A 22,928-nucleotide genomic window follows, 5' to 3' on the forward strand; every position below is an offset into this window, starting at 1 on the left:
GAAAGGGAAGTGGGGGAGGGAGGGCAGACTGATGTGGTTATGAGTCAAAGAAACCACATTTCCAGGTCATAAATACCTTTCTCCCCACTTTCTGGCATGCCAGCAGAAATATCATGTACCTAGGTACAGTAAAAAAAAAAATAGCTTAATTGAAAAAAATAATTATATATTTAAAAAAAAAAACAAAATCCAATTAGGCTATAGAACCCAAAGGAAAAAAAGGTTAGTACCACAAACTGAGTCATTTTGTCAAATGTATCTCTACAAAGGTATTTCCTTTTTCCTTTGCAACACTCACTATGGAGGGCTTCACCCCAAGCAGCTAAAAGTGGAAGCCACCCACCTAGCTCAAAAGTGATCTTCAAACCAACCACTAGTGATGACCCTATGTTTCAGACACTTCAGCAGAATGCAAAAGCACTTGGGGAAAAGGACCTCAATCAGCTAAGAGAAATTTCAAAACAACAAAAACCATAAAAAAAAAGCCCATTAAAAAAAATCCTGAAACTTTGCTTTGTGAGCTTCTCCCCAGTTAGAGCGTGTTGCTAAGGAGATGATCTCTTAGAGTGGCAATTAAAAATGAATACCCATATCAGCCAAGGCAGAACCAAGGACTTGCCCAACTGGTGACAATTTTAGAAACAATTCACAGGTGATGACGCTGTGACTGACCTCTCTCAAAATGTGATTTCAAAATAGAAATACTGATTGTCTAGTCAACATTTTTTCTTATTAGTTTGAGGGTTTCCAGTTCAAAGAGTGAAATGTTTAACCTCACATTACGTTCTGGTGCATTACTGGATGACTGGATTACCACAAGTGAAGTACAGGAGACGAAAGAAATTTCCATTGCTCTCCCAGACAGAATTAAACTATCTTCTCCACATAATAAGAAATTCATTTAGGCTCAAAGGAGAGAGGTTTGATGCACAAATGACATGTCCAAGTCAGAAGTTTGGGAGATGGGAAACAGTTTCACATCAAATGCAGAACCCAACCTCGATATGAAAGGCACGATAATAATTTTGCTACCTTCATCAGTCCAGTTTCCTGAATAAAAGGAAATTTTAGTGTATTAGCTGTAAGTCTAACCCAGTGAACCTGCCTCCAATGCCATCATCTTTTCTGTTTCTGTAAGAAGCTAGAATTCACTTGCCAGGAAGGGCAACAACGTTTCTAGAACTTCAGTCAAGGTGGCTGGCTACTCTTGGCCCTCCCACATTCAGTCAGAAGCGACAATTTACTATCTGCTGGTGGGCAAATGTAGTGTTTTCCCCCCTTTGCCTCACAGCATGACCCTCTCTCTGCACTTGGTTCCCAAATGAACTCTCTCCACATCTGTTCCCAGTCATAGGCCGTTGTGCCTGCCTTCATTTCTGAAATGTGGGGAGACAGCTGGACAAGAACCTTAACAACATATAAACAAATCATATAAACAAAGGAAGTTCAGAGAACACACATTTCTTTTTTACTTTTAAGTTTGTTTTACTTAAGTCATATGGTTTAGATAGTATTTTCTCTCATCAGTGAACAGCTGGGTCCCCAAGATTTAAGCACTAGGGGGGGAAGGACTGATGGGGGTGAGTGGGTTAGATCAACTTGGGGGAGGGGTCAGGATTGGGGCAGAATGAGGAAAGAATAAAGTCTAAAGAGTTCTAAACTAGTCAAATTCTTTGGAAAAAAGATGCTTTTCGATAGAGTAGATAGGAATATGCAAGGTTCACCATCAGGGGTGCCAAACTACTTCCTGCAATCAGTCTCGTGTGGTATCTGTGCCCAGAGATGCTCCAGACCTCAAGGTCACACTGAGTTTGAAATATCAGTGTTAAAGCATTTTAGAAATGTAAAGAATGATGTTCGGAAAGGGAAGACACTTAGAATATATACAAATGCCAAAAGGGAATGCATGAATGGGTGGAATATTGGGTGAAAAAGAGCACTGGAATTAAAAAGACCTGGAAATGAATCCTTATTTGGAAGGATACTGTATGACCTCTGCAAAGTCCTTTTTTCCCCTTGGGTCTCAGTTTGTAAAATGAGATATGAACTTGAGAACAATGGACTAAATGTTATTCAACAGGGATATATGTAAAATCGTACTCATGGGTACAAAATAATAAACTCCATAAGTACAAGATGAAGGAGACTCGGTCGAGTAGCAGTCTTTTGGGGAAAGGATCTGGATTTTTTCCCCCCACATTACAAACTGAGTAAGAGTCAGTAGCATGCAATAAGCCACAAAAGTGAAGGCAGTCATGGGCTGCACCAAGTGAAGCTGAGCTTCCAAGAAGTGAAAGGGGATGGGCCCACGGTGCTCTGCCCTCCTTGGTCCTCAGATGGAGTACTGTGTTTGGTTCTGGCCTCCACTATTTAAGGAGGTCATTGATAAACAGAACAGTGTCCAGAGGACAATTAGGATAGTGAAGGACTTCAATATAGTCCATGTCATGTGAGGCTTTCCTGAAAGCTCAGGACATATTTAGCTTGGAGAAGAGAAAACTCAAGGAAAACATGAAGATAGTATAAGCATTTGAAGATCTGTGACATGGGGATAAGATCTGTTTGGTTTGGTCCCAGAAGGCAAACACCTTGAGCAACTGCTAGAAACTGAAGAGAGTTCAATTGAGGTCTGTTGTCCAAAACAGCCTGCAGCTGCTTGAAGGTAGCATGGTGGGTTCTCTCTTTTTGGGAGAAAAGAACATGGTTTCGTCTTCGAGCAGAGGCTGACTGACAGCTTTTCATAAATGGATAGGAGGCTTTCCTTTTACTAGACGGGTGATGAGTTCCCTTCCAAAGCTGACATTCTGAAGACAGTTTTCTTTCAGTTCTAAATTCCAAAAGTCTTTGGGATCTCCAAATGAGAGAGACAAAATGGGTAGCTATTCCTACTAAAATGATCAGCAGGCATTGGCTTGTGAGCAATTCAGAAATTTTGTACATTCCTTTTATCCATGTCTAAGTATCTTCTTTTAAAATTTTCTTTTGGATTTCTGGGAAGTACATGACTTCAAGGGGAACTATTTCACCAAGGGCCAACAGATACTTGCTTAGAATTTTTGTTTTAAGAAGCAGATTTTAAGACATCTTCTATAATAAAGAAGATCCTTCAATTTACTCAACCTGAACCCCCAAAACACCCTAGACATCATCTAGTCCAACTCATTTTTACAAATGAAGACTCTGAGTAATGGAGGGTAAAAGGATTGGTTTAAAATCACACAGCTAAGTAGCAGATCTGGGAGTGAAACTCCCATCATTTCTACATCTTTCCCACAGCAGTCAGCTTCCACTGAGAGTTCATTGTAAATAACCTTTTTTCCAGAACTGTTTGCCTAGCCCTGTCATCTGATCTTTAAAGTACCAGAATGGAGAGGCAAAAGGCAGCAGAAGGTACCACACACCATGCCCTTGAGCCAGGAAGAACCTTGTCAGAAATCCTGGCTGCTGTCCTGCCTTGAATGCCTGGCCCTCTTCCAGTTTTTTTTCATCCAAAACAGGATCGGAGATTGTTATCCACTAACCCTCAAGAAATTTCTCCTTCTTTCTTAATGTAGTCACTGCTTGGCCCAGTCTCCCCCATATAACTCAATATTTTCTCTTTATATAGGGGGCTTCAACATAAAAAATGCAAATATTCCCTTAAATACCACTAATCCTGCAGTTCCTCAAACTATTCCACTCCCATGCTCCTGAACTTCATCGCAGGGACAAGAAGGGACAGTCACCTCCTTGATCTCTGCACGACAAGTATTCCATTTTTATGAACAGGAAAGTTTTATCTGATCATACTCTCTCAATGCATAGAATGTGTTTTCAAAGTGGCTTCATACTGTCTCATTTGATCCTAAATCTTATTCTTCATCCTCATCATGATCTCTGTTTGCTCCATCTCTCAGCATTTTCTCTGGTCATCATCCTTGTTCAGGCTTCTAGGCTCTGGACCTGGAGTCAAGAAGACCCAAGTTCAAATTGGAGCGCAGACATTTACTAGCTGGACAAGTTACTTTATTTTGGTTTCCTTTAATTTCTTTTTTTATAAATTTATATTTATTCTCATTTTGTACAAATAGTGTTTTTTTATACATTAATAAAATATTCTTGTTAAAGAGTAAACGAAATACCCCCTCCGCCCATAAATATAGATTCGGTTGAGCAGTAAAGGGGAGAAAAAAAATTAAAATTAAAAAATATAATAATAATAATTGTAGCTATGGCCAGGTGGCGCAATGGATGGAGCACCAGCCCTGGAGTCATGAGCACCCGAGCCCACATCCGGCCCCGTACACCCAACAATCACCCAGCTGTGTGACATGCAAGCCACCCGAACCCCACTGCCCTGCAAAAACTAAAAAAAAAAAAAAAAAAGACCCAAAATAAAATAAAATAGCAATAATAATAGTAGGGGTGGCTGGGTGGCGGACAGAGCATTGGACCTTGAGCCAGAAGCGTCCGAATCCAGCTTCAGACACCCAACGATCACCCTGCTATACAGCCCCAGGCAGGCCACCCAGCCCCATTTGCCCTGTACCCCCCCCCCCCAAATAATAATAATAAAAAATGTGCTTGAGTCTTTGTTCCAACACCAACAACTCTGTTGTGGGTGGATCACATTCTTTATGATAAGTCATCACAAAAGTTACTTCCATATTTTTCCACCATTGCCATTGCTGATCACAACTCCTTCCTTTCATATTTCTCCACTACCATGTACTATATTTTCTCTCTCCTTTCACTCTGACTCTGCTGTAGGGTCGCTGAGTGGCGCAGCAGACAGATCCCTGGCTCTGGGGCCAAGAAGCCCTGAGCCCCCATACCACCCCAGCATCCACCTGGCCCTATGGTCCTGGACAGGCCATCCAATCCCAGCCCCTTGCAAGAAGTAAAAAAGAAAATGTGTTATATCTGAACACTCTCCCCCCATGGTCCATCCTCTCCTCCATAACTCACATCCCCCCTTCCCCCTGTCCCCCCCTTCTTACTCCAGATGCCTATACCCCATTGAGTATATATGCTGTTTCCTCTCCTAGCCACCTCTGATGAGAGCGAAGATTTCCTCATTCCCCCTTGCCTTCCCCCTTCCATATCATTGCAATAGCTCATTGTAATAAAGAAAAATCTTATTATATGAAATATCTTGGCCTATTCCCCCTCTCCTTTTTCTTTCTCCCATTACATTTCCCTTTTTTCTACTGACTCCATTTTTACACCATATTTTATCTTCAAATTCAAGCTTTCTCCTGCGCTTCAACTATAAAAGCTCCCTCTACCTGATCTATTAACTGAGAAGGTTCATATGAGTATTATCAGTGTCATTTTTCTATGCAGGAATACATGCAGTTCATCATCATTAAGTCCCTCATATTTCCCCCCCTCTCCTCCAATCTCCATGCTTCACCTGAGTCCTGTATCTGAAGATCAAACCTTCTGTTCAGCTCTGGCCATTCCAACAGGAACATTTGAAATTTCCCTGGTTCATTCAAAGTCCATCTTTTTCCCTGGAAGAGGACATTCAGCCTTGCTGGGTAGTTCATTCTTGGCTGCATTCCAAGCTCTTTTGCCTTCGGGTATATTATATTCCAAGCCCTACGAGCTTCCAATGTAGTTACTGCTAAGTCCTGTGTGATCCTGACTGCAGCTCCCCAATATCTGAACTGTGTCCTGGATGCTTGTAATATTTTCTCTCTGACTTGGGAGTTCTGGAATTTGGCTATAATATTCCTAGGGGTTGGTTTTTTGGGATCTCTTTCTCGGGGGGATCGGAGGATTCTCTCCATTTCTATTTTGCCCTCTTCTTCTAGAATATCAGGGCAATTTTCCTGTAGTAATTCTTTGAAAATGATGTCAAGGCTCTTTTCCTGATCATGACTTTCAGGTATTCCAATGATTTTTAAATTATCTTTCCTAAGTCTGTTTTCCATATCAGTTGTTTTTTCAATGAGACATTTCACATTTTCTTCTAATTTTTCATTTTTTTTGTGTGTTGAAGTATTGAGTCCTGGTTTCTTGTAAATTCATCAATCTCCCTGAATTCTATTCTTTGTCTGAAGGATTTGTTTTCCTCAGAGAGTTTTATCTTTTTCCATCTGGCCAATTTTGCTTTTTAAAGCATTCTTCTCCTCAATAACTTTTTGAACTGTTTTATCCATTTGACCTAAGCTGGTTTTTAGCATGCTATTTTCTTCAGCATTTTTTTGGATTTCCTTGACTAAGCTGCTGACTTCATTTTCATGTTTTTCCTGCATCTCTCTCCTTTCTTTTCCCAGTTTTTCTTCTAACTCCCTCATTTGATTTTCAAAGTCTTTTTTGAGCTCTGTCATAGCCTGAGCCCAATTTCTGTTTTTCTCGGAGTCTTTAGATGCAGGAGCTTGTGCTTCCTCATCTTCAGACTAAGTATTTTGATCCTTCTTGAGCTCATGTGCAAAATATTTCTCAAGGGTGTTCCTCTTGTTTCTCTGCTTGCTCATTTTCCCAGCCTGAGCCTGTTTTGGGGGGAGCTTCATGAGCTTTTAGGACACTCCCACAAGGGTCTCAGTGTGAGAGGCTCTGTCCTCCCTCTTGGTCTGTGAATGACCATATGCGCCCCCTATTCTATGGGGGGACCTAGACTGTGATCAGGATCTGAATGTGGTCAGAGCCCCAGAGTCCTGTTCCAGGGGCAGAGCTCTGCAGTCTCTCTCCCCACTCCCCTCCCTAGGTTCAATGGGCTCATGCTCTGGGGGCTCCTGCTTACAGGCTCCACCTGCTTCTGTTTCCTGGAACTCAGCTGCATTGGCTGGCCAAGCTGTTCTTTGTGTGCCCTGAGGGCTGGGCTTCACATGCTTACTCTGGCAGAGGTCCCCCGCTGTTCCCCCACTTTGTGCCCGGTGCTCCTCGGGGTGCAGCTCAGGAAACTCCCCCGCTGCTGTGAGCTGAGACTCCCAGCACCCTGGGGCTGCTTCTGGGAGGCTGAAGTTCTTTTGCTCTGGCGGGCCACCCCTCTGGCAGGCCGCTCCTCCAACCCTGGGGAGCAGAGCCTTTCGGCTCTTTTCCAGGTTACCTTGAGTAGGAGAACTGCCTCCCTGGGTCCCTCTGTGGGTTCTGTCTCTGGAAAATTTAGTTAATAGTCCTTAGTTTATAAGTTTTATGAGAGAGCGCCCAAGACAGGATCAGTTCTTGTTGCCATCTTGGCTCCGCCCCCTCCCTCAATTTTTCTTCTGTAAAATGGGGAAACAACTCCTACCTTTCAGGGTTGTTGAGAAGATTGAATGCAGCAAGAATTATCAAATGCTTAGCAGGGCATCTAGCACACAGTGTTATATAAATTATATTTAGTGAAACCCATTCAGTTCTACCACTAGGCTCTTCTCTTGAGCCTCTGGCTCCCCTGTCCTACACCTCTATCGGACTCCTCTGCACCAGCTCCAGTGCTACAGAATGGGGCTGGAGGAAGCTACACAACCACGAAGATTGTATCCACACATTTATATTATCTCATCTCTACTGGACCATCACTGAAGCAAGACAGTCCTTTTATTGGTCCTTTGCTGAGTCTCTTTTCCAGAGATATTTCTAAACCTCTTCTACAATATCCCTAAAGCCAAGGACCTCATGTTATACTTGATCCAGAAAACCGAGGCTTCTCGGCATTAGTTTCTTCTCCCCTTATTTTTATCTCACAATATCTTGCTATCATTCTCTCCCTCCACCATTCTTCTTTACTCCAACTGCAACAAGGAGGTGGCTTTTCTCTTCAAGGAGAAACTCTTTCCATGTAGCCTTTTCCCTTGTCCTCTCCCCCATTTCTCCAGGACATTGCTCCAACAATCAATTCCCTTCTAGAATTTGCCCTATCCCTATATGTATTTCCTACTACCTCCAACATTTCCCTTTTAAATTAATTTTGTATTTTTAAAATTTAAATACAAAATAAAAGCAACAAAATAGAAAGGTTTATAAGAAAGCAATAAATTTCAAGAAACCCTATATAATAAATACTACACATTGTGTTCAAAATTGTCCCTTTTCTTTGCTTTCTTGTAGATTTTCACCTGAAGCGAAGAGTAAAATCTCCAGGTTTTCTCTCTTGACACAGCAAGAGGGGAGACCTAGGAGAGTCAGGTAGGGTGGTACCCTCCATCTGAGCCACAGAAACCCTCACCTCCAGGTCAGTGTGCAGAGTCCAGCATCTGAGTGGGGGATGGCGTCTGTCAATGTGCTTCACAGACGCAGTCCTAGCAAGAAGGAATCACCAGTCAGTCAGTGAGGTCAGAAACAGTGATGTGGGATAACACTGTCTGTGGACCAGTGCAGAATCCAATGGGGTTATAACTTTCCCTGATGTTAACACTTCAATACTTTTGGTCAATCTATGATTTCATCCATTTGGATATTATCTCTAAGGGTGATATAATCTTCCAATTTTCTCCAGTTGTCCCAGGAAAACCACTGTTCTGCCCATCTCTGGTTTAGTTTTGCGGCTCTATATTCACCTTGAGGTACTCTTTTAATTGTTTGTGGAGGAAATCTGGAGAACTTGGAATTCTCTCACCTACTCCATCATCTTCCCTAATTTCCCCATTCTTAAAAATAAACCCTCACTTCATCCTCCTAGAGCTACTAATTCTTCTACAGCTTTCCCCTCTTTTTTAGCCAGATTCCTTGTAATGTTGTCTAGGGCTTTATTTCCACTCTCTCACCTCTCTACTAAAAGTGCTCTCTCCAAAGTCATCAGTGTCCTTCCCTTTTCTTTACAAGTCCCCTCTCCTCTCTTGGCTCTCCTCCCTATCTGAGCTGTTCACAGTGGCCTCTGCCAAATCCGTGTCTTAGTCATGTCCTCACTTGCTCAAGTCTCTGGCCTGGGACTTTTCTTTATAATCTCTCATTAGTAGAATTAAGTCCACTATGAAGGGGGGGGGGGGGTTCCTTTTTTCCCCTTGTGTAGAGCCCAGTACCCAGCAGCTGATAAATAAATGTTGACTTTATCAGCTCCTGCGGAGTCAATGATTGGCTCTCTACAGATAACTTCCAGATAAACAAATCTATCTCTAAGGCTTTCCCGAACTCTGGGTTCTCTCTCACCAGCTGGCTCCAGAATGTTTCACAGGGAATGTTCTCAATTCCCCATGCCCCCACAAGGACCCATTATCTAATCTCAAAAGCCCTCCTCCTTCCATCCTTCTGCTATTGTCCAGAGCAGGACTTTTCCTCCCAGTTCCACATTTCACAACCTTAGCAACATCCTGTGCTCTTCGTCTTCACTCAACCTATTAATTCAGTTGCCAAATCTTGTCATTTCCTCCTCCAAAATCTCTTATCCATTCACCAAAATAGATTCTATAACAAAACAAAACAGCTGCTGTACCAAAAAATGCCACCTTGGAAGATTATTAAAAAATCAGTACATCCACTTTCACCCCTCTCCTCCTGAACTCCAGTTCTGCCTGCTGGGCATGTCTACATGGAAGTCCTAGCAGTACTTCAAGTGCAACATACTGGAAAAAGAATCCTACTACAGCACAGGCTCAACCATATATGACTCAAAAATTTTCTGGGACTTCCCTCTAGGATAAAATGCAAACTTTTGGGCCTGGAATTGAAAATGTTCAGCCAAGTCTCCATGGCTACAAGGCAGGCCTTCCTCATCACTGCCTCCAAAGCCCTCAGTCAGGGAAGCCTTTCCTGATTGTCTACACCTTCCTTAGCACCACCCCCCCCCACCAGGTGCTGCACATTTCCTCCTCCTGCTCTGTGTACCTGCTGTAATACCTCTCCAAGGGCAGGGACTGTTCCTTTTATCGTCTTCCTAATACCAGCACTTAACATACCTTCCACATAAGTAGGTGCTTCATGCAGGCTGAATCTAATGACAAATTAAATACATTTATTTAGTGAATGTTTGTTGAATCAAATGGAATCAAACTGGAATTGTTATTAATTCAGGCCAAAAAATTACAGTTGTTTAGCAATAAAAGATATTTATCTTTTCACCTATATGGATACTATCTCTTAAGTCCACAGAAGTATTGAAAAAAAAATACCATAAAAAGATAGAACAATCTACAAGGTCATTAACAAGTATGGGCAGTGAGAATTTTCTTTTTTTTGGGTCAACATTAATTTCCCCAAATTCTAATTTAAGAGTGTAAGTACAGTAGTCCTTCATTTACAAATGAACTCTATATACAAAATTGCTGCCTTTCCTCCCTTGCTTACAACCCAATGGAGTCTTCCCTGTCGCTGTTCTGAAAACTATTGTGAAAACTTTTGGAGAACCTCTGAGTTCAGAAATAAAGGGAGGAAAAAGTTGTGAAAAGAAATAATAAATTAGGGAAGCTGACCCTAAAGATAGTCCATGTTTAAAGTCCTTTCTCTGTTCCATGCTCACAACCTCAACCACTTACTTTAATGGACAGATTTGTCATCTACTTAAATAAAAATATTCTGACAATTAGGGGCACCCAAAAGAGGAAAGAGATGCCCCAGAACATAATTGGATTACTCAGAAGAATGAATTCATTTCAATAAACATGTATTAAGCTCCTGTTATGGAAATAGAAAGCATATTTAAGCAATATAATTATAATTTCTAGGGGTGTGGGTAAGGTAGGAATCAAAAAAAGGCCCTAGGGAGTTTTAAAAAAGAAAAGATTGGGATTCTGATGTAGAGCCTGGAAGTATACTATCATGTCCAGACATCATCTCTTTTGACTGAAATGGAAAATGCCTATGAAAAAGGAATGATAAGGAGATGAACTTCTTGTATAGGTACAAGCTGAACATGATGGCCTCTGAGGCCCCTCTGTCAGGACATTGTAATCATTCTGTCTTGCTTATCTCTGACTAGTCTTTCTTTCTAAGACTTACTGAAGTTCTCTTTTGAGTCCTCCTTTCTTCTCTCTTTATCCTTTGCTTTGACAATCTCATATCCAATGACTTCAAAAAATCTCCTCTCTAAAAATAACCAAGTCATGATAAGATGACATTTTTTTTCTCTATAACTCTACAAATACCTACTACACAACATTTGGAATATATTAATGACATATAATGCCACTATAGAAATGCTAACTACCATTGTTATTATTATAACTTATAATTCTAAAATCTTTATTACCAGGCCTGACTTTTCTAGAAAATTCCAGACTGAATTTTCCTACTATCTACTGAATTTTTTTCACCAGGGAGCAAATTAGATCCACAATAGAACTTAGCTATACCCCTTAGACTCTTTCTTCCCCCTCTATTCAGTTAGCCAAACTTTGGCTTTATTTTCCACACATCTCATAGCCAGTTATCAAATTATTTGACCCTATCTATCCCCATGACATCAGTCACACCTGGTTCCTATATTTTGCTTCCCACTGATACAAACCTACTTGAGGTTCTTATTTCCACCCATAGGGATTCTTCTTGTAGTCTAACTCGTTTTACTGCCTTCACATTCTTCCCATCTTAAATTAATTCTTCCCATTGCCCATATGGTTATCTTCCTCATGTAGAGAGAAATGACTGGGTCACTCTCTTATGCTCAAAGAACTTTCAATAGCTTTCCTTTTGCCTTCACCTAGTCCAAATCCTTTACTCTTGTAAAGAACAGCCTGGTGTTCTAGGTCCCTCTTTAAGCATGAATTTCCCTGCTTTTCCAGTCTTATCCCACACTGTTCTCTGTACCATGCTTTAGCCAAACTGGACTTCTTACTGTCTTTTATAAATATTGAGTAGTTTCTTTTTTGGACTTTTGCTCACACTCTTTGTCCAAAGACAACCTGAAAAGACCCAATTCAAATGTCATATTCTCCAAGAAAATGTTCTTGACCTCCTACTTCACTTCTCCACCAGAGAAATGACTTTACTTTTCTGAGATCTCACATAATGTCATAGCATGCATTCTTCTTATTGTATAGTAATGAACAACATGTGCAGATGTTCTGGTTTTATCAGGATGAAAGCCCGAGAGCAGAACCTTGTGGTCAAAGAATGACTGTGGAATATAAAATAAACATCCACATACCTTGTTTTTATCATTCTTATCAAACACTACAAGAATGTTTTAATGTTTCTATATATGGCAAAGGGATTAAAATTGGGGGGGGTGTAGTGGATAAAGCACCAGCCCTGGAGTCAGGAGTACCTGGGTTCAAATCCAGTTTCAAACAATTAATAATTACCTAGCTGTGTGGCCTTGGGCAAGACACTTAACCCCCTTTGCCTTGCAAAAAAAAAAAAAAAAACCCTAAAAAGAAATTGGTTCTGGAATTACTCATCACTCCCCCAGCATGTATGTGTGTACAAAGAAATGTATCTTTTGTTATTAATAAGAAGATAATTTCCAAGTAAAAGAAGCAGCTCTATTACTGCCAGAATTAAAAACTAAAGAGACCAACTCATCACTGCTTCCTGGGATAACGGTAGGATGTTAAAATTGTCTTTTTGTGAAATACTCTGAGTTGCTACATTTTCATGTTTATTTTAACTAGAAAGATGGAGAACATGCCTGCTGACCATTGCTATTTGTGGATGTATGGTGTGATGGGCATATAAATGAAGCACGTGCCATTGTGGAGCATGACATTTCAGCTGGCTGGTTCATCCACCTCTTCCCATAATGCCAAGCTCCCAGGGGGTCTCTTACAGCACAACTTTCTGGATCTTCCTAGCAGTCAATAGTCTTGCCCTCACTAATGGAATACAAGATCCTGGACAGAATGGGCAGTTTTGTTTTGTCTTTGTGTCTCTCTGGCACATGCTACACACACACACACACACACACACACACACACACAACAAAAGCTCAATGAATGAGAACATGGGATAAATTCAAAGTAAGAAGTTATGAAAGGCCCCTGGCACAGTGGCCATCTCCACAGGAAGGACTTCTAGAAGGATCTGGTGACACAGGCTCCTTATAGGTTCAAGGAAACTTCATTTCCTGATCTTATGCATTCCCTCTCTGCTCTAATCAAAGAATTCACTGACAAGAAAAGGTAGGGAGAAGGGAATTCCTCTTTCCTATATCTATTTGGGTTTATGGGTGACCCTATAGTCTTAAATTTTCCTACTACAAAACAGCCTACAAATGCCTGACTCTTTGTGATCCCTTGTGGGGTTTTCTTGACAAAGATACTAGAATGATTTGCCTTTTCCTTCTCCACTTGAGGAAACTGGGGCAAAAAGGACTAAGTGGTTTGCCCAAGACAAAACATGAAGTTTCTGAGGTCAAATCTGAACTCTGACTCCAGACCTGGCCCTATCTCCACGGCTGCCATGTAGCTGTCCTTGTACTACAAGTAAGGGGTGCTATTTGCCATTCCTATTGCCATTGTTATTTGCAAGAGAAAAAAAGTCAAAGTACACAAAAGCAGACTCTTAAAAAAGACAAAAATATAACTCACGATATATTTGATGAGAAATGCTCTGTGGACAAATATTCCCTCAAGGAACAAAATTCAGCATAGTCCACGTTATAGTTCACATGCAAAAAAGGAAATATTAGAGATTAACAGCAAGAGGGAATTCTAAGATTTCTTAGTGCCAACATGAAGACATAAATATTTGTTGAAGGAAAGAGCAGAGCAAGTAGTTATGGTATAGACAGCTTTAATTTCTTTGTTTGAAAACTCCCTGTTTTGGGACTATTTCTCAATTGGAAAATTACTTGAATTTTCAGAAATTTGACTTAGTTCTTTATTTGAGAAATGAGGCCTTTATTACTCATTGCAAATTCCCCTCCCCTGCCCCAAATTTCCATTTTCCTATAATTTTGGCTGCATTGGTTTTGTTTGTGCAAAACTTTAAAATTATCTACTTAACACTTTCTAACACTCTCTATATCTTCTCTAGTCCAAAGTTCTTCTGTTATCTAGAACTCTGACAGATAGTTAAAAACTATTTCCTGCCCTCTTCAACAGCTGCTGGGATCCCCATTGTGGGCTCCTCTGGGTATGGAAAAAGAGGCAATGTTGATCTTTCCCTCTTTTTCCATATTTCCCAGTAGGTTTGGTAATATAAAGGTGCTCAACTCTCCTTGGCCAGCACCTGTGGACTCTTACCACTCTGGTCCACTCTACCGAGTGCTGTCAGTGATTTTTCATCAACAGACTCCTCTGGGATCTACTATCAACTCATCTGTGCAGTTTTGAAAGGCTCCCCAACCTACCCCCCACCTGCTGTCCAAGCTCAATGAACGATTTTCACCTCCCCACTTTGTAGTCCAGCCTTGGTTCTCCCACCATGTCTCTGGCCTGGGGGTCTTGGTCCTGATGGCTCCCCAAACTGGAATGGTCCTTCTTCTGAGCTCTGCCTCCCTGAATCCTGCTGTTCCCCAGGCCTAGAAGACAGGAAGAGCAGGAGCTTCCAGGAAACCCCTCCAATGGGACCAGCCCCATGTGGAGGGCTTTACAAACACACCTCACTTAACCCTCACAACTCTGTAAGGCAAGCAAAGGCAGAGAGCTGCAGTCATTTGCCCAGGGCCACCCATCTGGTTACTACTGGAGGACAAATTTGAACTCAGGGCTTCTTGAAGACTCTAGGCCAAAGTACTAATGATAATAGAACTTTTGCTTCCAAACTACTTTATATTTAACTTCTTTGCATTTATTTATTCTTTATGTTTATTCTTTTTCTATTTTTTTTACATATAAATCATCCCCCTGGAGGATACAAACTCCTGAGGAGAGATTGCTTCCTTTGCTGTTTTTGTTATTTACAGTACAGGATGCATGAGAGACCCTGACTAACTAACTGCTTTGCCACATTGGTTTGGGGCATTAATTCTGCTTCCAGTACTGTTACTATGAAAAGCGTATAAATATTTTGTCATTCAAATGAGCTTTCTGCCTATCTTTGACCTTCTGGGGGTAAGAAGTAGTGGGCTATTGGGTTGAAAAGGAGCAATTGTTTAGTCACTTTCCTAGTATAATTTCAAATTGCTTTGTAGAATGGCTAAACCACTTTATATCTCCACCTACATTGTCTCCATTTAAAAATATTTTATTGCTTTCTGAGTTGCCATGGTCAAAGAATTCTTTACCAAGTGGCCAACATAATGGTGAGGAGTTCCTCCATAATCTAAAAGAAAGACCCTCAGAAAGTCAACCTTCTCACAGGCAGAATTATAAACTCTTTGGAGCATAATAGAACCTCCTTAAGCCTGCACTGTTTTTTGGCACAAAGTTTGAGAATGCAGAATTTTTCCAAGTCACAATGGGCCATCACAGTAGGGCTGTGTGAAAGATGCTGAATTAATAATCAAAAATTAAAGGGAAAAAAATGTGAAGCTCTGAATTACTTTATTTGCATTACAGTGACAATGACTAACAATGTTTTTAATACTCAGATTTTCAGAAAGTCCTAAACATATGTAGAACAGAACATGTGTTTGAAATTCTAAAATTTAAGTCTCTTATTCCCATTTTTTTCTCTACAACTACTGAAAAAAGTTTTCTTTGAGGACTGAACCTAAACCTTAAATTCTCACCCTAAACTGTAAAGAGGGATCAAATTGCTAGCAGATAATAGCATTGGGATACAAAAAGATCAAGATAGACTACAGCACTGGACTAAAATGAAATTTAGTAGGGATAAATGGATTCTTATACTTATTTACAAAAGGAAGTAGAATTAGGCTCAACAGAGGAACTTAAGAGAAAAATTCAGACCTGATATCAGAGGGAAAAATCTTTATAGCCAGAGCTATTCAGAATTAGAAAAAGAATACCTAGAGAAGGAGTAGGTTCCTTTTCCTTAGGTCTTCAGGCAGAGGTTGATGACCATAGCATAGAGGGAACTCTCTTGGGTATAAATAGACTTTGCTGGTTGCTGAAGTTCCTGACTATGAAATTCTGTGATTTAAAATGTATGATAATAAAGATCTATTGCTTTCTATGTCACTGGTATGTTTGACTAGTTAAAAAAGATACCCTGGTTTTCAAATTTCTGAGATGTCCTAGAACAGAGAACATGTGATTTATATTAGAAAGGCTCATTGAGATTGCCTCATCTTATCCCCTCCTTTTATAGATGGGAGAAAATGAGAATCAGATGAACTGTTTTTTTTCCCCTAAGATGTAAAGAGAGTAAATAGCAGATTTGAGACTTGAACCCATATGCTCTAAATTCAAGACTACTGCAATGCTCTCACTATAATATTTTTTCAAAAGTGATCTATTTCTAATGACAAATTTTTCCTTCTTTCTCCTTCCAATACATTTTATTTTGGGACATTAATTGGTAGAAACTGTTTCAATCCATTTCATTCTTGGTTTCTCTGCTAACATTTTATCTTTATTGTTCCAACATGATTCCATTGATGTAATTTCTATATTAGCAGGACCAATTTTTTTCTGAGGATATGAATTCGACACAAAAACCCCAGCCCTTAGTGAATGAAGTCTGATAACTTCCAGAAAATGATGTTACAAAGTACTTGCACCAGAGTTACAAAACAAGAGAGTCTCCCGAGTTTAGAGAGTAAGGGTCATTACTGAAGTGGGGAAGTCTGGGACAATTTCCTGGAACACCTGTCAGCCTCCAGCTTTGGGCTAAGCACTTGTTTGCTAACAGGACCCCCATCTCTCAGCGGCAGGTATTTTCCCAGCTGCCCCCCCCCCCCCCCCCCCCGCCTCCTTGTAGCCACTTCTGGGTCTCCCTAAATTCCTTCAAGTCCCTCTATGGAAAGCCTTTCCCAAAACTGAATTTGAGTTTTCTTCCTTCTCTTAATTCTTTCCTCTATATCCTCTACTTAGTGTGTTTGTCCACACTTCTCCCCCCATTATAATGTGGGTTCCCCAAGATTAGGGATTGTCTTTTACCTCTTTCTGTCTGTATGGTTCAAAAACCTATGTCCGTCACTTCACTGTCAGAGGTGAGTGGTCTGCTCTCTCAACAATCCTCTGGAATTGTGGAAGTCATTAGACCACTGCCCAGAGTTCTTCATCTTATTGCCTTTACAAGGTTGTTTTTTACTACGTAAATTGTTCTCCCAACTTTGCTTATTTCTCTAATAATAGTTCATATAAGTTTTCCCAGAGTTACCTCTGATTATTTTTCATGGTACCATAGTATTCCATTCCTTTAACATACCATAATTTGTCCAGCCATGCTGTGACTGATCACAGCCTTCTTGGTCACCAGCTTTCTGTCTTTGCCGTATTTGGGTAGATATGGGTCCTTCTCTTTCTCTGGTATCTCTGGGTCAAAGGGTGTACATAGTTTAGTAATTCCAATTCCTTTCCATATGACTACATTAATCCTCAGCTTTACCAACCGAGCATTAATTTGCTTGTCTGTAGCTTTCTTAATGCTAGCCTAACTTTGCACATTTGATGGGAGAGAGAACCTCAGAGCTCCCATTCTAATAGGGAATATTAAATTAGGTTTTAGGAAGAGAAGGAATTCATCAGTCAAAGAGGGGAAGGAAGGATATTACAGATGGAGGGAGGATGGCATGTTCTGTCTGGAGGAGGGGAGGGGGAAGTTCCAGTAAAAGTTGAGTGATTACACAGATGGCAGGGGTCCTTGATTTTTCCGGTAGAGGGGCACAGACTTCAAAGTAGGCGAGAGAAAGCTGTAGAAGATTTCTGGGCACATGATCTTTGTGACATAGACTATTAGGGAATTGGTTTCAGTCAGCAAGCATTTAATAAGCAGCTACTATGTACCACCCAAAAATGAAACAGTTCTGGACTTTTCAGGTTTATGCTGTATTGGGAAACACATATACATGTAAGTAAACACCACTTTTAAAAAAGTACAACTGGAACTCTGCATCTTCTCTATTCAGAGTTGTCTGGAGCCCTGGGGGTGACCTGCCCAGAGTCACCACAGTCAGGATGGGTCTAGATGAATTTGAGTTCAAGCCTTCCTGACACTTCCCTAACCACACTGTTATGGCTGCTCCAAGCATAACATAATTTCAACGAGGAGATCCTCAAAGATGGGAAAAATTAGAAAGGGTCCCATATAGGAGATGGCCCTTTAGTTGAGCTTTGAAGGAAGCCAGGGATTCTGGGTATGTATATCCCAGGACTGGCACAAGACAATTCACAGGGTTATGGGAAGAAAATATTAGAAAAATAATTTAAATTTAATTTTGGCTAAAAAAATTATGATTACCAATATTTAATATACAGAGGGATTCTGACATCTTTGTTCAATCTATAGCATGATCTCATGTCTCCTATGGCAGGCAAAGTGTCATGAGAGAAAAGTAAGAGTTTCAAAGACAGAACCATTGAGAGTGATAATACCTTTCCTCAGAATATGAAAAATAAATGTTTCCATTTTTCTGTTTAAATACATATATGGGGAAGAGAATAGAATTTCTAGAGGTCTACTATGTACCAGACTTGGGAATGAGTACTTTACAATTCTGATCTAAATTAATTCTCCCACACTATAAAACCTTATGTGTACACAAGTAAAATTGGAAACACCATTTTCTAACTTCCTTAAAATCTTTCAAAGAGTTTTGAAGCCATATATTAAAGATATAAAAATGCAACACCTTCCTCTTAGTATGCAAGAACTGACTGACATCAAAACTGTGATTATTTACTAGCTGAATTTAAATACAAACTTTTTGGTAAATGAGGCTGAAAAGAGTATTGTGATTTAGTAAGCATGGTCAATAATAATCTTCCATTTGCAAGGTTGCTTCCTCAGATATGACAACCTTAAAAACTAATGACTGAAGTAAACTAAACTTAGAACCTGACTCTTTAAATAAATAAGTGTATCAGAGTGTCAAACTAAAATTTAAAAGTCAATCATATCTATCAGAAAATAGTATTAGCTATTATTTTAGTAAAAGTAGAGTTTTTTGCTACTGATGCTTGTCCTTTGATCGTGAAGACAACCATGACATCAGAAAGGTGAGACCATGACATGTAAGTGAATTGGATTAGAGTGAGGGTGGGCTGAATGAAGTCCTGGGAGCCATGTGGGTCCAGTGGCCAGATACCGATCAGGAGGACTGAAGATGGCCCTTGTAGGAGACAATCAGGGGTAAGTGACTTGACCAGGGTCAGACAGCTTAAGTGTCAAGTTTCTGAGGCCACATTAGAACTCAGGTCTTCCTGATTCCAGGGTTGGTGCTCTATCTACTGTACCACCTAACTGTTATTCAGTTGTCTGTTCTAAAAGCGAATCTTTTTCTATTTCAGCATCGGTTTCCTCATCTTTACAACTCCACCAGACATGCATGTAAGCAACTTATAATTATACATATGTTGAAAGGGCTTATTCAATTTTTCTTTTTAACTGATGGAATGAGGGTTAAAAAAGTTTTGAGACCACTATACAAAAAGTGGAGGAGAGGTTGGAGTGATTTCTAAGACTATGTGCTGAGGGAGGGAGGGAGGGAGAGAGAGAGAGAGAGAGAGAGAGAGAGAGGAGAGAGAGAGAGAGAGAGAGAGAGAGAGAGAGAGAGAGAGAGAGAGAGAAGATAGAGAAATAAGGCCAGTTTGGGGGCTGGACCATATAGTGGGTAAAGGGACAGCATGTGTACCAGGTCAGAAAAGATAGGCTGGAGTAGGCCTGCCCAGGGCAGAATCAGCACTGCAAACGAGAGAGCAGGGGTGATGGAGGGTTGTGTTTGCTTGGTTTTTTTTTTTTGGGGGGGGGGGGGTTGACACAGTCAGACCTGTGCTTTAGGAATATTACTTTGGCAGCTGTGCAGAAGATAGTTTGGAGCAGGACCAGCTAGAGTGGAAGCAGAAAGATCTGTCAGAAGGCCAGGGCAACAAGCCACAGAGTGGGTAAAGGCAGGAGGGTGGCGGCAAGAGGAAGAGACAGGAAAGAGATGCTATATTACAGAGGCCTCAATACCTGACTGGATGAGAGATAAAGGGGAGCACAGAAGTTAGATTAAACGGCAAGATCATAAACATGAGAGACAGGGTGGAGCCACAGGTAGAAATTGTGAAATCAAGGGAAGAGGTACATTTGAGGAGTATTAACAAGTTTGGTTCATTATCACAGAGCCAGAGATGAAGACTCTAAGGTGGGGCTTTTCCCCCATTGTCCCATTTCTGATGATCAGAATATGTCAAAGACACAAAGCAACTCTAAACTGGCTTAAGCACTGGGTTTAAAGCTCAGGAGAGCCAAGTTCTAATTCGACCTCAGACAGAATGGGGTTTTGGGCAAATCACATGACCTTGTTTTACCTCTTTCCAGGTCCCTTCCTGCTTGAAAGCTACGATTCTCTAACCCATCTATCTCTTTAGGTGGGAAAGAAATCAATATACTTCAGTGCTGTACTGACTGAAAAAAAGAGTCTAAGCTTAAAATGAAACTATAACAAAATGGGTTGAATAGTGTAATCAACTGTAGCAAAGCTGAAATTCAGTAATAAGAGATAAATCATTAGACAATTAGTTCCATTTTTTTCTATGAGACTATTCAGCAATACATCTCCAAAAGAGGCAATATGATAGAGCAGAAAAAGCACAGAATCAAGAGGTCAAGAGAATTCTGCTTCAGCCTGGCTAAATCACTAACAGAGTTGGTCTAAATGTTCTCATTTGTGAAGTGATGAGTGGACTGGATGATCTCAAGGCTTTCAATTCTATAATTTCATCACTATTATTCATCAAATTTAAAATGAAGAATTTTCATTTGACCAGATATCTCTCTAATCATAGCTTTCAACATAGAAACTTGAAAGCTGAAATCCTGGTCTAATACCCTGAGATACAGTTATTCAAGGGTTTGTTTCTAAGTTTAGTTTATTTCAAGTTATTTTTGAATATGATTATAGAATCAGCTTCCAGACTTTTATGACAAATATGTGACAAATATGTATAAAGATATCCTGGTCAATGGCATAAAACGTATCAAGGCCAATCTTTCTTGTGTCTTAAATTTAAAATGCTCCCACTTCATCAACATGCACATTGTTTTAACCAATAAAAAAACAGGACGTCTTAGAAACATTGCTCAAAATTTTTCTTTTTTTAAAATTAAGAGTATGATAAGAAAAAAGAAAGTGAAAAGAGACTGCTTAGAAGGGTTTCTCTCAAGTCAGGATATAATCATAACCTTTGGTCAAAGTTACCTTAAATGACTAAACCATTTGGATTCTGATAATGTTAACTATTAATAACAGGTTAAAAGAAGTAAGAAGGAGATTTCTCAGATTTAAGTCATTGGCAAGGTAACCAATTTACCAAAAACAAAGGGATAAACATTTTGGCTTATAGGCCAGGAAGATGAATAATATGTGGAAAGTGCTGGTCATGTCTAAAATAATGCATTACTATAGACTTTATGAGCAAGCACAAAAGCATTTCCTTAACCTCAGAGAGCAAACTGAAGGCAGCACAGAATAAAGTGTTTTAAAGAACTCAAAATGAGGTCCAAAGGTTAGAAGAAACAAAATGTCTAAGAAGAATGAAATTTTCTCAAACTAAAGAAAATGCCTATTTTAACAGAGTTCAAGCCCTGTACTTAAAGTTAATTTATTCTAGTTTCCAAATAATTTTATTATCACTATTTTCTTAGGATATAAGTTAGTACTGTTATCTTGTCCTCTAAGGCAAAACTCAAGATAAACTGCAGATTATCCAAGCCCAATCTTTTCAAAACATAGACCCCTCTGCTGGCTCTCGTGCCCAGGAAAGCTGTGGGTCTGGTAATAAGGTAAGAGAGTCCAAGTGGTTGGGCAGAGAAGTTCCATTAGCCTGAAAGTCAAGCTCCTCTGGTCACATGTTCATGATGGTCCAAGAGAAAGGAGACAAGAAACTGACCGCTCCAATTGTTGTGGCGCTGGCGTAGCCCCTATGGACTACTGACAGTCCTTTAGACAATGAAGATAGATCAGACAACATAAGGAAGATCCAATCTACAGCCAAAGATGTTCACCAGCCACAGAGCTCAATGCTAAATGCTGCTGCTTACACAGCATACTATCCAATGCTGGACTGCTCAACAAAGGGGTATAAATTGAATGGAGATCAAATTGTCTTTTGGCACCCAAGAGAGAACTCAGTACATCTTTGGCATGAATTGCCCAACCAACCAATGTCCACAAAGTTGGGATGCCATTGTCTCAATCAGACCAGGACCTAAGTGAGCAAGGGATCACATATGCTAAGCTGGTGGACTGCCACCACTTACACCCCCTACCTCTATTACCAATGCAATATGCTGCAGAGGAGACAGAAGACAAGGAAAGCTCTTCCAGCTCTTTGAGTTTCCTCCTCTATAAATGAAGGGGCTGGGATGCATGATCTCTAGGGTCCCTTCCAAACCTCAACCCTAGGATCCTATGAAGAGCACAGCCTCAATCAGTAGAGCCATTTCACTAATACGGAAGCAATACTCACAAGACACACAAAAGGGGAGAGTGGTTACCAGGGTAGCAAACCTGGAGAACACCAGATGAAAAATTAAGAGGCCCTTGATGAATACTCTGGCTCCACTACTTTATACTTAGGCCAATCACATCATTCCTCTGGGCTCTCTGCTTCCTTATATGTAAAATTAAAAGGTCCCCTTCTGCTCCAAAACCTGTGATTCCATGATAATAATAGGGACACTCAGGCAGCTGCTAATATAGCTGAAGTGAGGTTATCTCAAAATAGGGAAAGCAAAACCAAAAGCCACCAAACCACCTGGCACCAGGTACTACCAAGTGCTTCAGATTTTTTTATCTTGATTGTGGCACTGGGGGCAGGAAGAGCATATTGTATCATGAAGGACTCTAAGCAAGGCCCCTGACCCACCTTCAGGGAAAGGCCTAGTCTAAACAGTGACAACAGGTGTAGACCAGACCCAGGCTAACATGGTGTAATCAAAGAAACTTGTCAATTCAAAACAAATAACACCTACTTTGGGCCAATCACTGTGTTAAGACAATGCCTTGCTGTAACCACGGTTGTGGTTACATGATTATTACTTCAAGACAGATTTTAAACAGCATTCCTAAGGCATCAGGCAACGCACTT

The 22,928-nt window shown here is 40.4% G+C and overlaps 1 protein-coding gene across 5 annotated transcripts in view; it reads right to left on the bottom strand.

The window, feature by feature from the left end:
- HMG20A (high mobility group 20A) overlaps positions 1-22,928 on the bottom strand; it is a 67,837-nt gene that overhangs the window by 25,524 nt on the left and 19,385 nt on the right. Inside the window, exon 1 of one of the 5 annotated variants that reach the window (XM_074232462.1) lies at positions 8,138-14,269. The exons of 3 other annotated variants lie outside the window; for them this stretch is intronic. The gene's annotated coding sequence lies outside the window, so the exon portion shown is untranslated. Of the gene's footprint in view, positions 1-76; positions 4,133-8,137; positions 14,270-22,928 lie in introns of those variants that run through there. One more of the 5 variants, XM_074232465.1, reaches the window with a different exon arrangement.

The sequence above is a fragment of the Macrotis lagotis genome, chromosome 4 (genome assembly GCF_037893015.1).
Source record: "Macrotis lagotis isolate mMagLag1 chromosome 4, bilby.v1.9.chrom.fasta, whole genome shotgun sequence".
Classification (NCBI taxonomy): domain Eukaryota; kingdom Metazoa; phylum Chordata; class Mammalia; order Peramelemorphia; family Peramelidae; genus Macrotis; species Macrotis lagotis.